The sequence below is a fragment of the Triticum aestivum genome, chromosome 2A (genome assembly GCF_018294505.1).
Source record: "Triticum aestivum cultivar Chinese Spring chromosome 2A, IWGSC CS RefSeq v2.1, whole genome shotgun sequence".
Classification (NCBI taxonomy): domain Eukaryota; kingdom Viridiplantae; phylum Streptophyta; class Magnoliopsida; order Poales; family Poaceae; genus Triticum; species Triticum aestivum.
Window position 1 is genome coordinate 10,148,623 of NC_057797.1, and position 16,976 is coordinate 10,165,598.

Sequence of the window (16,976 nt, forward strand, 5' to 3'; positions counted from 1 at the left end):
TCGTCGCCTTTAGGCCCGATGGCTCCTTCGATCGTCAACAACGAAGCGATCCAGGGTGAGACTTTTCTTCCCGGACAGATCTTCGCCTACGGCGGCTTCGCACTGCGGGCCAATTCGCTTGGCCACCTTGAGCAGATCGAAAGCTACGCCCCTGGCCATCAGGTTAGGTTTGGAAGCCTAAACTACACGGCTGACATCCGCGGGGACTTGATCTTCGACGGATTCGAGCCACAGCCAAGCGTGCCGCACTGTCTCGATGGGCATGATATAGCTCTGCCGCCGAACAGCGCCTTGGAGGCCGCACACGCATCGGTTTCGACCATTGATTCGAACCTACTGCACCGATCGAGGATCAGCGGTTGGACGTTGCCTCAGGGGCTGCGATCTCAGAGGCGATCGAGCCGAACTCCAGCCCCACACTCCGCATGGCCCGTGACTCCGAGGAGCCGGATTCCTCTCCAAACTCCGAGCCCCCCGCGCCCCTGCCAATCGAATCCGATTGGGCGCCGGTAATGGAGTTCACCGCCGTGGACATCTTTCAGCATTCTCCTTTTGGCGACATCCTGAATTCTCTTAAGTCTCTCTCTTTATCAGGAGAGCCCTAGCCGAACTACGGTCAGCAAGGGTGGGATACGGACCGGTGAGGAAATTCAAAACCCACCCACCACCCACTTTGTAGCCACTGTCGACGATTTAACCGACATACTTGACTTCGGCTCCGAAGACATCGACGGCATGGATGACGATATAGGAGACGAACAGGAACCAGCACCTGTAGGGCGCTGGAACGCCACCTCGTCATATGACATATACATGGTGGATACTCCAAAAGATGGAGATGGCGATGGAACAGTGGGGGATGACACCCCCAAGAAACAGCCAAAGCGCCGGCGTCAGCGGCGCCGCTCTAAATCCCGCCAAAGTAAAAACGGTGATTCCGGCACGGGAGATAATACTACCCCGGATAGCGCCGAAGAACACCCACCCCAGCAAGATTCAGCACAGGAACATGGAGAAGCCAGCCCTCATGAGAGAGCGGCAGACAGAGAGGTCGAGGATGATAACTATACACCTCCCTCCGAAGACGAGGCAAGCCTCGATGACGACGAATTCATCATACCATTAGACCCTGCCGAACAAGAGTGTTTTAAACGCAGGCTTTTAGCCACGGCAAGCAGCCTCAAGAAAAAGCAGCAACAACTTAGAGCTGCCCAAGATTTGCTAGCTGACAGATGGACTGAAGTCCTTGCGGCCGAAGAGTATGAACTCGAACGCCCCTCCAAGAGTTACACGAAGCGCATGCCGCTACCCCGACCAGAAGAGGAAGCACCTACATCACCAGCGCATGACATGGCAGACCGGCCACCTCATCGCCGCGACAGAGAGGCCTCTCAGCCCTCCACCCAAGCCATGCCCCGACGCCGCACAACTAAGGCATGGAAAAATGCGCCCGACCTGCGAGACATACCGGAGGACAAGGCAAGACAAACAAGATCGATCTACGGATCGCGTAGGAGCCCTACGACATGTGACAATGATCTTCACGCCGGATACAACAAATCCGGCCGGGCCGGACACAACAGACATAGCTCTTCCGAGTTGCGTCGTGATATAGCCCAGTACAGAGGCGCCGCACACCCGCTATGCTTCACGAATGAAGTAATGGATCACAAAATCCCAGAGGGCTTCAAACCCGTAAACATCGAATCATACGATGGCACCACAGACCCGGCAGTATGGATTGAGGATTATCTCCTTCACATCCACATGGCACGTGGAGATGATCTACACGCCATCAAGTACCTCCCGCTCAAACTTAAAGGACCGGCCCGGCATTGGCTTAACAGCTTGCCAGCAGACTCAATCGGTTCTTGGGAGGACCTGGAAGCCGCATTCCTCGACAACTTCCAGGGCACTTACGTGCGACCGCCGGATGCCGACGACTTAAGCCACATAATTCAGCAGCCAGAAGAATCAGCCAGACAATTCTGGACACGGTTCCTAACAAAGAAAAACCAGATAGTCGACTGTCCGGACGTAGAGGCCCTAGCAGCCTTCAAGCATAACATCCGTGACGAGTGGCTTGCCCGGCACCTGGGACAGGAAAAGCCAAAATCCATGGCAGCTCTCACGACACTCATGACCTGCTTTTGCGTGGGAGAAGATAGCTGGCTAGCTTGCAGTAACAACCTATCAAAGAACCCTGGTAATTCGGATACCAAGGATAAAAGTGGCAGGACACGTCGGAACAAACAAAAACACCGCGTTAACAGCGACAGCAATGAAGACACGGCAGTCAACGCCGGATTCAAAGGCTATAAATCCGGTCAGCGGAAAAAGCCATTCAAAAAGAATACTCAGGGCCCGTCCAGTTTGGACCGAATACTCGATCGCTTGTGCCAGATACATGGCACCCCCGAAAGGCCAGCCAATCACACTAACAGGGATTGTTGGGTGTTCAAGCAGGCAGGCAAGTTAAGAGCCGAAAACAGAGACAAGGGGCTGCACAGCGACGACGAGGAGCCCAAGCCGCCGAACAACAATGGACAGAAGGGCTTTCCCCCACAAGTGCGGATGGTGAACATGATATACTCAACCCACATTCCCAAGCGGGAGCGGAAGCGTGCGCTACGGGACGTATACGTTATGGAGCCAGTCGCCCCAAAGTTCAACCCATGGTCCTCCTGCCCGATCACTTTTGATCGAAGGGACCATCCTACTAGCATCCGTCATGGCGGCTTCGCCGCACTGGTTCTTGACTCAATCATCGACGGATTTCACCTCACAAGAGTCCTCATGGACGGCGGAAGTAGCCTGAACCTGCTTTATCAGGATACTGTGCGGAAAATGGGCAGAGATCCCTCAAGGATCAAACCCACAAGAACGACCTTTAAAGGCGTTATACCAGGTGTAGAAGCCAACTGTACAGGCTCAGTAACACTTGACGTGGTCTTCGGATCCCCGGATAATTTCCGAAGCGAAGAGTTAATCTTTGATATAGTCCCGTTTCGCAGTGGCTATCACGCCCTGCTTGGACGAACCGCATTCGCAAAATTCAATGCGGTGCCACACTACGCATATCTCAAACTCAAGATGCCAGGCCCTAGAGGAGTAATCACGATCAACGGAAACACCGAACGCTCCCTCCGTACGGAGGAGCATATGGGGGCTCTCGCAGCGGAGGTACAAAGTAGCCTTCTTAGGCAATTCTCCAGTCCGGCCATTAAAAGGCCAGACACTGCCAAGCGCGCCCGGAGTAACCTACAGCAGGACCGCCTGGCACACTCTAAGCAAGCGTAGCAATGCGGCCCCAACCCCAGCTTTCGCAACCTAGCGAAACCAGTACCTCGCGTACATAACTACGCCCTTGAAATACCATGGGCACAGGGGAAGGGGCACAATAACTGCACGCCCAAAATACGGCTTAAAATGTACCAGGGGCTGCCGGATTTTTTTTAATTTCTTCTTACTTTCAGGACTCCATACTTTGGACGACCTGTTCGGCAATTCGACTGCCGCACAAACGATGCAAGATCCAGGGAGGCAGACAAGCCATGCCGCATTATGGAACTCCCAGGTGGTCTCTATTACGAGCGGTATACCTGCTTTAAATATAATTCCGCGGCCTGCCCCTGGTCAGGACATAATGAATAGTCCAATATCTTTTGCTTACCGCACTATTTGTATCGTTCGGCTTTGATAAACAGCCTCTCTATAAACAATGCTTAGCTTTTTGTCTATTTTTTGCATTACTCTTTTCATATATATGTTCATTAATGACATGTTGCACTCGTACACTATGGTACGGCAAGTACGCCAGGGGCTTCAGTACCCTTTAATATGGTGTGAGAAGTCCGTACACTTTCACAAGTGCGGCACCCCGAACTTATAGCGCTATATGCATCGGCTCTGAATCATGATTTGGGTCAATAGTTGGGTTTGCCGGGCTCCTATGTTTTGGTGCCTTATGTTCTGCTATGTCGGCTAAGGTAGCACTAGGAGAACCACTGCGATTGTGCCCCGGTTGAGCTGGGTTAAGCACCTCAGTGGAGAAAGCTAAAACTGACTGTCATGATGAGGCGAGAGACCGGTCGCTGTTCGAGAGGTTTTTCGAGTCCCTAAAGGCTTATGCCGCTTCGAGCGAGGAGCTGGATAACCCCAGCCAAGGCGTGGATAGCGCCCCGAACTCGGTCTTCCGAACTAGGGGCTTCGCCGAAATTTAAAATTATAAAGTTCTATGGCTAAGTGAGAGTGTTCAAGCATTATAGTCCGATTGCCTAGTTCGTCGTGCTGAGCGCCTCCCTCGAAGGACCCAACCATGGGAAAAAGAGCGCCCAGGTTTATCACCGAACACCCCAGCACTAGTGGCATGGGGGCAGAAGCCGACGACTGGCCATCTCTCAATTTTTGATAAACGGCCGCATAGAAAATAATATTTTAAATTCAATAAGCATTGCTTAGCGCATATGAACAAGTTTTCAGCGCACAGGATAAACACGAGCGAATTCATTCAAAAATTACATCCTTGGTGCATTCATCCGCCACAAGGCGGGCACCCGCAAGAACAACCTTATAGTAGTTCTCCGGCTTGCGATGCTCCTTCCCCGGTGGCGTGTGACACTCCAAAATTTTAATTTGGTCTTTATCAAAAACTTTGTGGTTTTCTTTGAAAAGAGGTCATTTAAATTTTTCTTTCAGAAAACCTTCCTCTTAAAAGCTTCCTTTGCTTTGGCAAGGATTTTATTTTTTTCAAACATTGGTGTTTGAATCTTTTGAAACTTCTCTCTGTTGGTTCCCTCTCAAATTTATTTTGGGAGTTTAATCTTTTTCTTTTAAATTGAAACTCTATGAAAAATTTGGGATTTTCATATCTTGAAAACCACCCATGACTTGGCATTTTGCCCATGTGGTAAAACCCCTCCAAAACCTCCCCTACACCTTGTGATCAACCTAAGTTCTCTGTCCCAACTAATCCAAACAAGTTTTGGATTTTATTCTAATTATTTTTCCTCTCAAATCAATTCTGAAAATTATTTGGAGCCTGAGTGATTTTCAAAGCAAGTACCCTATTGCATTTGAGTTTTGACCTCAAACCAACTCTCCTGGATAGTCCTTTGTACCCACAACCCAGAACCATCTTGATCCACTCCTCCTCTTTTCAAATTTTTCAAAATTCAGTCTCTGCAAGTTTGGACCAGATTTGCCAAATTTGATCAAATTCATATCTACACTCCTCCAAAAATTCCACCAAAAATCATGCAGCCTACTGGAGCAATGAGAAGCCACTCCACCAAAAATCAGCTCAAGGAAAAATCCCTAGATGCCAAAAGCATTCTGTCGAACACCTGAGCTGCACTGTTCTTTGCATTTTCAGTAAAGTTCAGTAAAATTCAGTTTTACAGTGTCGTTTTCTTCAGAGTTCAGTCACAAGCTCATAGTGCGCTTGGCTCGATGCTCGTAGCCCCTCCCTCTTGTTCGGAGCTTCACACGCATGCGTGGAGCCTTCCTGGCGTCGGTGGCGCGCTGGCCCGCCCTCACCGGCGTCTTCTGCGGCGTAGGGACCTCCCGTGCCGGCCGACAGAAGGCACACCACGGCAGAACACCGTTCAGCGCCGCCCAAAGCCCCCTGGCTCCCCGCGTGTCCCTGCCGTGCCAGCGCACGCCCGTGGCACCGTCGCCGTGGCCCGGCAAGCATGGAACGTGCTCCCTGCCGCCGACGGGCCGCGCCACCCCCGTTCCGTCGAGCTCGCTCATAACACCAAATCCCAGCCCGTTTAGCACCTAAATGGGACCGGTGGACCTCAACGACGATGCCCAAGCCCCTAATCCCACTGCACATCCACGGCACCGCCGTAATCACTCGCTGGAGATCCCCGTTCACGGCAACCGCCTCGGGCCGCCTATAAAAAGGGCCCCCGAGCTCACCCTCGTGCACGCATCATCACCACTCCTCACCAACGCCACGCCAGGCCACTAGGAGGTCCTCGAGGAGGTCTCCTCCCCCAACTCCGGCCGCCCCGATCCGCCTCGGCCTCCACCACGATTCGCTCCGGTGAGGCCATCTCCGGCGCCCAAACCCCGTCCATTACCCCCTCTAGCTACCAGAAGCCTAACCCCCTTTTCAATTTGACCTCTGCAGCCCTCTCCGACGTGTCCCTCGACCACCCGAGCCACCGTCTCCGGAGCAAAGCTCGCCGTCGACGTGGTACTCGCCGGCGACCACCACCACCACCAACCAACGCGGAATGGCGCCCTGAGCACGGAGGTACCCTCCGATCCCCCTGCCTCGCCGTGGATCGCCGCCGGCGACCAACGCGGCTCTCGGGCGCCGACGAGCTTCGTCCCCCCCCCTTTTGAAAGTTCAAACCTGACGAGTGGGACCCCACCGCCAGCCTCTTTGCCCTCTCTGTTGAATCATTTTCTGGAAGCGCCTTCGGGCAAAATGCGTTTTCCCTTTGGACTGGCGTAGTTTCTGCCGAAGCGTTTTCTGTTTTTATAAGCTAGCCCCTGGAAACTTTCTGTTTCATTACAGATGAGTCCCTGGGCAAAAACCTTTATAACTTTTAACCAGAAAAGTATTTTTGATTGATTCTTTTTCTGTTCCCTTTAAAAAAATTTCTAGTTTTTTATAAGATTTATTTGAAAAATATTTGGTATACTTTTTGTGCACTCCTTGGTATTTACGATAGCGCATATATTTTCTTTAAACCGTAGATACCGAAGGAGGAGACGGAGCCGCGAACTTCACCGAGATAGGCTCCGACTACTCTGAACCAGGCAAGCATGTTTGAACTTTTGATATGATGAATGTCTTGGCATGTTTTGCATTTAGTTAGTTTCATGGCATGTTGAGAAGCATATCGATGAACGTTATTTTATGCGATAATGAGGTAAGTGAGTTCGATGATCCATAAGTGGATGGATGTGAGTATGAATGGCCATGTGTTGGCATGAGGATGGGTGAGATGGCAGTGTTGTAGCATGCCAGTCTTATGCCAGACTATGAGTGTCAAACAGTATCGGTCCAGTTCCTCTCATTTCCTTCCCTGTACTACCACATGTTTTCCGCAAGGAATATGGTTTAGTAAGTTGCAAACCGCTTTTCTGGTACACACCAAAAGGAGAGGCCGTGATGATGGTTCCATGGCCCTGGATTAAAGCCAGTCATCCGGTCAGGGGGCATGGGTGTTTCCGGTTGGGACCGAGAGGGGGGCACCCCTTAGAGCGCGCGTATATAAATTTGATCCCATGCTATTCGAGATTGTGATCTCCCCGTCTCAAAAGTTTTTCTTGGACGATGTCTAGGGTGGTTCCTAGCATCGAGAGGTAGGATGGGTGTGTACTGGTTAGCTGTGTTTTCTTCCGAAATACCGTAAACGGAACTAGTCCTTCGTGACTACGGAAATCCGTTGGCTGTGGGAAAAAATTTGTACAAACTCTGCAGAGTCATATATTCCTCCAAATCATCTATTCCATGTCCAAATTCGTATTATCTTATCCTAATCAAATGTCAGTTTTGATGGCAGAGACTCCGGTGATTCGCATGAGTGCTAATTCCGGTTAAATGATTATTCCTGCGGATGGACTAACCCATTTATTCTTATGAATTAAATGTTTATTATGAGTATATTTACTTGTGAATAAAAGCCCTTTCTGCGATGTCGCTCAGACGTCCGACTGTGGCATTGTTGTATTTTACTTTCCTTTCAAGCCCTTTCTGTGATGTCGCCCCGACGTCCGACTGTGGCATTTCTTTTCAAGCCCTTTCTGTGATGTCGCCCCGACGTCCGACTATGGCATTTCTTTTCAAGCCCTTTCTGTGATGTCGCCCCGACGTCCGACTGTGGCATTTCTTTTCAAGCCCTTTCTGTGATGTCGCCCCGACGTCCGACTGTGGCATTTCTTTTCAAGCCCTTTCTGTGATGTCGCCCCGACGTCCGACTGTGGCATTTCTTTTCAAGCCCTTTCTGTGATGTCGCCCCGACGTCCGACTGTGGCATTTCTTTTCAAGCCCTTTGTGATGTCGCCCCGACGTCCGACTGTGGCATTTCTTTTCAAGCCCTTTCTGTGATGTCGCCCCGACGTCCGACTGTGGCATTTCTTTTCAAGCCCTTTCTGTGATGTCACCTCGACGTCCGACTGTGGCATTTCTTTTCAAGCCCTTTCTGTGATGTCGCCCCGACGTCCGACTGTGGCATTTCTTTTCAAGCCCTCTCTGTGATGTCGCCCCGACGTCCGACTGTGGTATTTCTTTTCAAGCCCTTTATGTGATGTCGCCCCGACGTCCGACCATGGCTATTCTTTTAAAGCCCTTTATGTGGTGTCGCTAAGACGCCCGACTATGGCATCATTTCCTTATATTTATTTGTTCACCTTTCAAGGCGTCGCTTCAGACACCCGATCGGTAGTTATTTATGCTCTGTTGGGATATCAGGCGGACTACCGCCGTTTTCCTTTACTTACCTTGTTATGCTAATTTTTGAATGTACATTGGTGAATTATTCATGACGCATCCATGCATGCATTTGTTATATCTTATGTCCGAACTGTCTTGCGAGTACTTCCAAAGTACTCACTGGCTTGTTGATTTGGCCAGATGCTGATGAAGGCGATCTCATGGATGAAGAGTTTGATAGCGAGTCCGACACCTAGAGGAGTCCCAGTCAGTCTCGTGCGACCCTGGATTTGGTCACTGTATTATATCCGCTTCCGCTACCAAATAAATTCATCGAGCCTCACCTCGACGCTCGATGAGATGACAGACTTAGAGTCTTGTATTTCTCTCCCCGCTGTGTTTTTTCCACCACCGCCCTATCCTCCAGTCAGTAGTATGCCTCCACACCACTGTGTCATGTCCGCCATTATGTATAATTATTGGTGTGCTTGTAATAATTTGGTTGAGCAACCGTAGTTCGACCCTGTAATATATTTTATGCTACTGGCTTATTGTATCAAGAATTTGTCTACCAGTGAGGAGGATTTCTCTCATACTGGACTCAAAAGATTGGTTTCTCAATAAATATTTTTATTGGAAAACCGGTCGTGACAAGCTTGGTATCAGAGCCAGGCTGACTGTAGGAAGCCACTAGGTGCGATCGCTAATTGGTTATTAGTATGATAGAGCTAATTTATATTTTTGCAATTCTAGTCATTTTCTGTCAGTCAGCATAAATTTATGATCTGACCATGCAGAATTTTTGCCTACTTTTGTAGATGGCCGACAACAGCTGCGAGTCTCAGACCTTCGCCAACGTGCCCGATGGGTTCGTCAAGCTTCTTTCTTTCATCGTTCAGGTCGCGATGGGGCCATCCGTGCGCCCAGTCTTCACACTATGCCAGCACCGAGTCAACGATAGTCTGACCATGCACCAGGCCGCGGTGCAGTTCAAGGGAGGGCGTGGTGAGTTACGCCGCTTCCGGTTCGTGGGAAGAGCCATGCCTACGGAGAGGCATGCTATGCAGATGGCAGCCCGCGAGGCGATAGCTCGTCTCAGGGATGTCCTCCCCGTGATGAAGACTCGTCGTTACCGTTATCTTCCGTGCCATGTGCCTTACACCTGTCACTACGCATACTCCTGCCCCAGAGGAGAACGAGACGAGGCTTTTGAGATGCTCATTGAGTATCTCCGGGCCCTGGAGGCAGCCTTCGACAACCTGGTGGACGACTTCGTAGCTACCCGCATGGACTCAGTTCATGGCTGTGCTGCCAACATGAGGGAGCTCCTACCAATCGCACCGCCACTGACTTTTGTTTCGTCATCAGCATCTTTTACGCCTACTCGCCGCCTGCCTTCTACCGAAGAATTCAACCAAGTCATTGCACCCACTTCAGTGCGCACTGCACCACCCTTCGCGCCCACTCCTGTACGTGTTGCTCCGCCCCTGGCAACCGCTCCGTCCACTCTGCGCAACACTACACGTATGGAGCCCATTAGCGAGGAGGAAGTCGAGTCCCCAACCTCGCTACGCCTCGCCCTCGGTAGGGCAAAGGAGGTCGTCAACATCTCTGCCTGAGTACGCTTAGCTGCCATGTAATGTACCGCTTTGTAAGATATGTACATAGGTTGTGAGAAGTAGCCTGTTTGCACATCATGTAGGATCTGGAGAAGTGCACTAGCCTAAATAACATGTCAGGATTGTGTACGCATGTCCTGAGTGATGTATTGTATAATTACCGCCCGCGTGTAAGATATGTAATGAGCAGTCCTTCTCCGTGCGCAAGTCGATTTGTTTTTCTTAAGTAAGCTGAGTTATTTAATTTTATTTGCCAACTTTATGTATTTATGGATTTGTTTTTGCGACTCTTTCCGCTTTTCTTATGGGTCTTACAAATATATCCCCAGAGTGAAAAATGTCTCGTCCTTGGACTCGCTCCATGCCAATTCCACCAGAGGAGAATTATGATGCACCACCCAGCAACGAGTTCACTCAGGGACAGTCTAGCCAACAGGGCAGTGAGTCGGCACTTTCACAAATGTGCCGCCTTTATGAGCAGAGTCAGCAACAACATCGGGAAATGATGAACCAAGTCATCAACATGGGAAATCACCATGGACAGTATCAACAGCATTCCAAGTTATCTGAGCTACAGAAGACACGTCCTCAAACATTTTCTCACACTGACAAACCTCTTGAAGCCGAGGACTGGCTTCGAGATATGGAGAGAAAATTGATTATTGCAAAATGTTCAGACCCCGAGAAGGTATTATATGCTCCGCACTATCTCACAGGAGCAGCCGCATCGTGGTGGGAGAATTTTCTGCACATGCATCCCAACGAAAATGACATAACCTGGGATGATTTCAAGGAAGGTTTCCGTGGTGCACACATTCCTAAGAGTATTATGAAAATCAAGAAGAGAGAGTTCGATGACCTCAAACAAAGGAACATGACAGTGTCAGATTACAACAGTCAATTTACTCTATTGTCCCGCTACGCCAATGAAGAGCGTATGACTGAAATCAAGAAGATGGAGAAGTTCCTTGACGGTCTGACGCCCGCGCTTAAATGCCAACTGGTCGTGCACACTTTTCCTGATTTTAAAACACTGGTGGACAAAGCCATTACTCTAGAAAATGAGAGACGCAGTCTGGAAGACATCCGCAAGCGAAAAAGGGACCAGATAAATCATGCTCGCAATCACCGAAGCAAGACAGATTTTCAAAAGGGTGGGACACACAAATCCTCATCCAATGTCTCACGCCCAATCAAGAATTTTCATGCAAGGGACAAGGAATTCACCTATCGCCCCGGCGTTACTTGTTACGCTTGTGGAGAAGAAGGGCACTATGCCAAACAGTGCCCCAAGCCAAGGAATTCAACCCCAAAGCCAAACAACGGCGGCAACAATTCCGCGCCCAAGCGAAACAATTTCAATCCCAACAATAACCACAGGAAGGGTCATCTGAACCACGTAACCAAAGAGGAGGCACAAAATGCTCCGGATATCGTACTCGGTACGTTTCCTGTCAACACAATACCTGCAATGGTTTTGTTTGATTCTGGAGCTTCTCACTCTTTCATTTCGAAATTTTTTGCTTTGCAAAATAATTTTTCGATGCTTCCTATGGAGAAATCCATGATCATCAAGTCCCCTGGGATTCAACAAGTTACTCAGAATTACTGTCAGAATGTGGTCATTGAGTTCGAAGGATTGGAGTTTCACGCAAATCTTATTGTGTTGGAAAATAAAGGACTGGATGTCATCCTAGGATGGATTGGCTAACCACCAATAAGGGTTTTATCGACTGTTTCAACAGGACCGTAATTCTCACACACCACCAAGGGAAGACAATAAGAGTATCAGCCAAGGAAGGAAAAATACCCCGGCAACCGAGATTAAATAAGGTGGACGTTTCTGAGCTAAACAAGGTTCCAGTAGTGTGTGAATTTCCAGATGTATTCCCTGAAGAACTACCAGGCATGCCACCAGACCGAGAAATAGAATTCCGCATTGAGCTAGCACCAGGAACCACCCCCATATACAAGAAACCATACAGAATGGCACCATCCGAGTTGATCGAGTTGAAGAAGCAAATAAAGGAATTACTGGAAAAGGGATACATTCGAGCCAGCTCCTCACCTTGGGGATCACCAATTTTATTTGCCAAAAAGAAGGATGGAACGCTGAGATTGTGTATTGACTATCGAGCACTTAACATGGTCACAGTCAAAAACAAATACCCGATGCCAAGGATAAACGATTTGTTTGATCAACTCGCTCAGGCCAAGGTATTCTCAAAAATTGACTTAAGGTCAGGATACCATCAATTGAAGGTACGAACGGAAGATATCCCCAAAACAGCCTTCACCTCCAGATATGGACTGTACGAGTTCACAGTGATGCCATTTGGATTAACTAACGCCCCAGCATATTTTGTTCACCTCATGAACAAAGTATTTATGAAGTTTATGGACAAGTTCGTCGTGGTATTCATCGACGATATTCTGGTATACTCCAAGACACCAGAAGAGCACGCAGAACATCTCAGGATTGTGCTAGGAGAGCTAAGAAAACACCAATTGTATGCCAAGTTCAGCAAGTGCGAATTTTGGCTAAGACAAGTAGGCTTTCTAGGCCACGTGCTGACCCAAGACGGTATCGCAGTGGACCCAGAGAAAGTCAAGGCCGTACTTGGCTGGAAGTCACCAGCCAGCGTAACAGACATACGGAGTTTCTTGGGAATGGCAGGATATTACCGCAGATTTATTGAAGGATTTTCCACCATAGCCAAGCCTATGACACAGTTGCTCAAGAAAGATAAGAAGTTTGAATGGACAGAAGCCTGCGAGAAAAGTTTCCAAGAGCTAAAGCGGAAGTTAACGACAGCACCGGTATTAATTGTACCCGACATACACAAGAATTTTGAAGTATATTGTGACGCGTCCAGAAAGGGTCTCGGATGCGTATTGATGCAGGAAGGCAAGGTTGTCGCCTACGCTTCAAGGCAACTTCGCAAGCATGAGGAAAATTATCCCACTCATGACTTAGAAATGGCAGCAGTTATTCATGCACTCAAGGAATGGAGGCATTTCTTACTTGGGAATCGATGTGAAATATATACGGATCACAAAAGTCTCAAATATATTTTCACACAGCCAGAACTAAACTTACGGCAACGACGTTGGTTGGAGTTGGTAAAGGATTATGATGTTGGTATCCATTACCATCCAGGGAAAGCAAATGTAGTGGCCGATGCCCTTAGTCGGAACCCCAGCTCCGACGAAAACAATCTGCACAGCTTGAGGCCCGAATTCCAACAAGAATTTGCCAAGCTCAACTTGATAATGGTAGCAGAAGGCACCATATCAAACTTGGAAATACAACCCAACCTTGTGGAGAAAATTAAAGAAGCTCAGCCCGGTCACACCAGCATCGAAGGCATCAAAAGAAAGTTGAGTATGGGCAAGGCCTCGGAATTCGTAATAGACAATGAAGGAATATTATGGTACGGAGAAAGGCTCTGCGTGCCAAACATAGAAGACCTTAAACAGCAAATTTTAGCTGAAGCACACACCACTCCATATTCAATCCACCCTGGAGGAACCAAAATGTATAAGGATATTCAGGAAAGATTTTGGTGGCACGGTATGAAGAGGGACATAGCCACCTTCATTGCATGTTGCGACTCATGTCAACGAATAAAAGCTGAGCATCAGAGACCAGCCGGACTACTGCAACCAAACAAAATACCTGAGTGGAAATGGGATGAAATAGGGATGGATTTCATTGTCGGACTACCTCGGTCGCGACACGGGAATGATGCCATATGGGTCATCACCGATAGATTAACCAAAGTGGCACACTTTATTCCAGTGAAGACGACCCACACCACTCAAAGGCTTGCTAGGATTTATCTTTCCCGCATAGTTTGTCTGCACGGTGTCCCAAAGACTATAATATCCGACAGAGGCACTCAGTTCGTCTCAAGATTTTGGGAGCATTTACAACAGGCTCTGGGAACCCAACTAGCCTTCAGTACCGCATACCACCCACAGACTAATGGACAGACTGAACGCGTGAACCAGGTTTTAGAAGACATGCTGAGAGCATGTGTCCTCACATATGGAACCAGTTGGGAAGAAAGCCTGCCATACGCCGAGTTCGCGTATAACAATAGCTACCAGGCCAGCCTACAAATGGCACCATTTGAGGCTTTATACGGACGAAGATGTCGTACCCCGTTAAATTGGTCAGAGACCGGAGACAGCCACATCTTCGGACCAGACATGCTCAGAGAAGCCGAGGAAAAGGTCAAGCTAATCAGAGACCGACTTAAGACCGCTCAAAGTCGACAGAAGAGTTATTATGATCAGAAACATCGTAGGGTCAGCTTCGAACCCGGTGAGTTCGTATACCTGAGAGTGTCCCCTATGAGAGGATTGCAACGGTTTAAGATTAAAGGAAAGTTAGCACCAAGATTCATTGGACCATTCTGCATAGTGGCACGAAGAGGCACTGTAGCCTACCAGCTAGACTTACCCGAAGACTTGTCCGACATTCACGATGTGTTCCACGTCTCTCAATTAAGGAAGTGCGTAAGCAACCCAGAGAAACAAGTATCCCATGAAAACATTGACGTGCAGCCAGACCTCACTTATCGGGAACGTCCCGTAAGAATATTAGAGGAGTCTGAAAGGAGGACCCGACAGAAGACCATCAAGTTTTTCAAAGTCCAGTGGAGCAATCACACCGACAGTGAAGCAACTTGGGAAAGCGAGGATTTTCTTCGGACAGAGCATCCACACTTATTTAAGGATCAGCTGAAATCTCGGGGACGAGATTTTTCCTAAGGGGGTAGGTGTTGTGACACTCAAAAATTTTAATTTGGTCTTTATCAAAAACTTTGTGGTTTTCTTTGAAAAGAGGTCATTTAAATTTTTCTTTCAGAAAACCTTCCTCTTAAAAACTTCCTTTGCTTTGGCAAGGATTTTATTTTTTTCAAACATTGGTGTTTGAATCTTTTGAAACTTCTCTTTGTTGGTTCCCTCTCAAATTTATTTTGGGAGTTTAATCTTTTTCTTTTAAATTGAAACTCTATGAAAAATTTGGGATTTTCATATCTTGAAAACCACCCATGACTTGGCATTTTGCCCATGTGGTAAAACCCCTCCAAAACCTCCCCTACACCTTGTGATCAACCTAAGTTCTCTGTCCCAACTAATCCAAACAAGTTTTGGATTTTATTCTAATTATTTTTCCTCTCAAATCAATTCTGAAAATTATTTGGGGCCTGAGTGATTTTCAAAGCAAGTACCCTATTGCATTTGAGTTTTGACCTCAAACCAAATCTCCTGGATAGTCCTTTGTACCCACAACCCAGAACCATCTTGATCCACTCCTCCTCTTTTCAAATTTTTCAAAATTCAGTCTCTGCAAGTTTGGACCAGATTTGCCAAATTTGATGAAATTCATATCTACACTCCTCCAAAAATTCCACCAAAAATCATGCAGCCTACTGGAGCAATGAGAAGCCACTCCACCAAAAATCAGCTCATGGAAAAATCCCTAGATGCCAAAAGCATTCTGTCGAACACCTGAGCTGCACTGTTCTTTGCATTTTCAGTAAAGTTCAGTAAAATTCAGTTTTACAGTGTCGTTTTCTTCAGAGTTCAGTCACAAGCTCACAGTGCGCTTGGCTCGATGCTCGTAGCCCCTCCCTCTTGTCCGGAGCTTCACACGCGTGCGTGGAGCCTTCCTGGCGTCGGTGGCACGCTGGCCCACCCTCGCCGGCGTCTTCTGCGGCGTCGGGACCTCCTGTGGCGGCTGACAGAAGGCACACCATGGCAGAACGCCGTTCAGCGCCGCCCAAAGCCCCCTGGCTCTCCGCGTGTCCCTGCCGTGCCAGCGCACGCCCGTGGCACCGTCGCCGTGGCCCGGCAAGCACGGAACGTGCTCCCTGCCGCCGCCGGGCCGCGCCACCCCCGTTCCATCGAGCTCGCCCATAACAACAAATCCCAGCCGGTTTAGCACCTAAATTGGACCGGTGGACCTCAGCGATGATGCCCAAGCCCCTAATCCCACTGCACATCCACGGCACCACCGTAATCACTCGCCGGAGATCCCCGTTCACGGCAACCGCCTCGGGCCGCCTATAAAAAGGGCCCCCGAGCTCACCCTCGTGCACGCATCATCACCACTCCTCACCAACGCCACGCCAGGCCACTAGGAGGTCCTCGAGGAGGTCTCCTCCCCCAACTCCGGACGCCCCGATCCGCCTCGGCCTCCACCACGATTCGCTCCGGTGAGGCCATCTCCGGTGCCCAAACCCCGTCCGTTACCCCCTCTAGCTACCAGAAGCCTAACCCCCTTTTCAATTTGACCTCTGCAGCCCTCTCCGATGAGTCCCTCGACCACCCGAGCCGCCGTCTGCCGGAGCAAAGCTCGCCGTCGACGTGGTACTCGCCGGCGACCACCACCACCACCAACCGACGCGGAATGGCGCCCTGAGCACGAAGGTACCCTCTGATCCCCCTGCCTCGCCGTGGATCGCCGTCGGCGACCACCGCGGCTCTCGGGCGCCGACGAGCTTCGTTCCCCCCCCCCTTTTTGAAAGTTCAAACCTGACGAGTGGGACCCCACCGTCAGCCTCTCTGCCCTCTCTCTTGAATCGTTTTCTGGAAGCGCCTTTGGGCAAAATGCGTTTTCCCTTTGGACTGGCGTAGTTTCTGCCGAAGCGTTTTCTGTTTTTATAAGCTAGCCCCTGGAAACTTTCCGTTTCATTATAGATGAGTCCCTGGGCAAAAACGTTTATAACTTTTAATCAGAAAAGTATTTTTGATTGATTCTTTTTCTGTTCTCTTTAAAATTTTGTCTAGTTTTTTATCAGATTTATTTGAAAAATATTTGGTATACTTTTTGTGCACTCCTTGGTATTTACGATAGCGCATATATTTTCTTTAAACCGTAGATACCGAAGGAGGTGACGGAGCCGCGAACTTCACCGAGCTAGGCTCCGACTACTCTGAACCAGGCA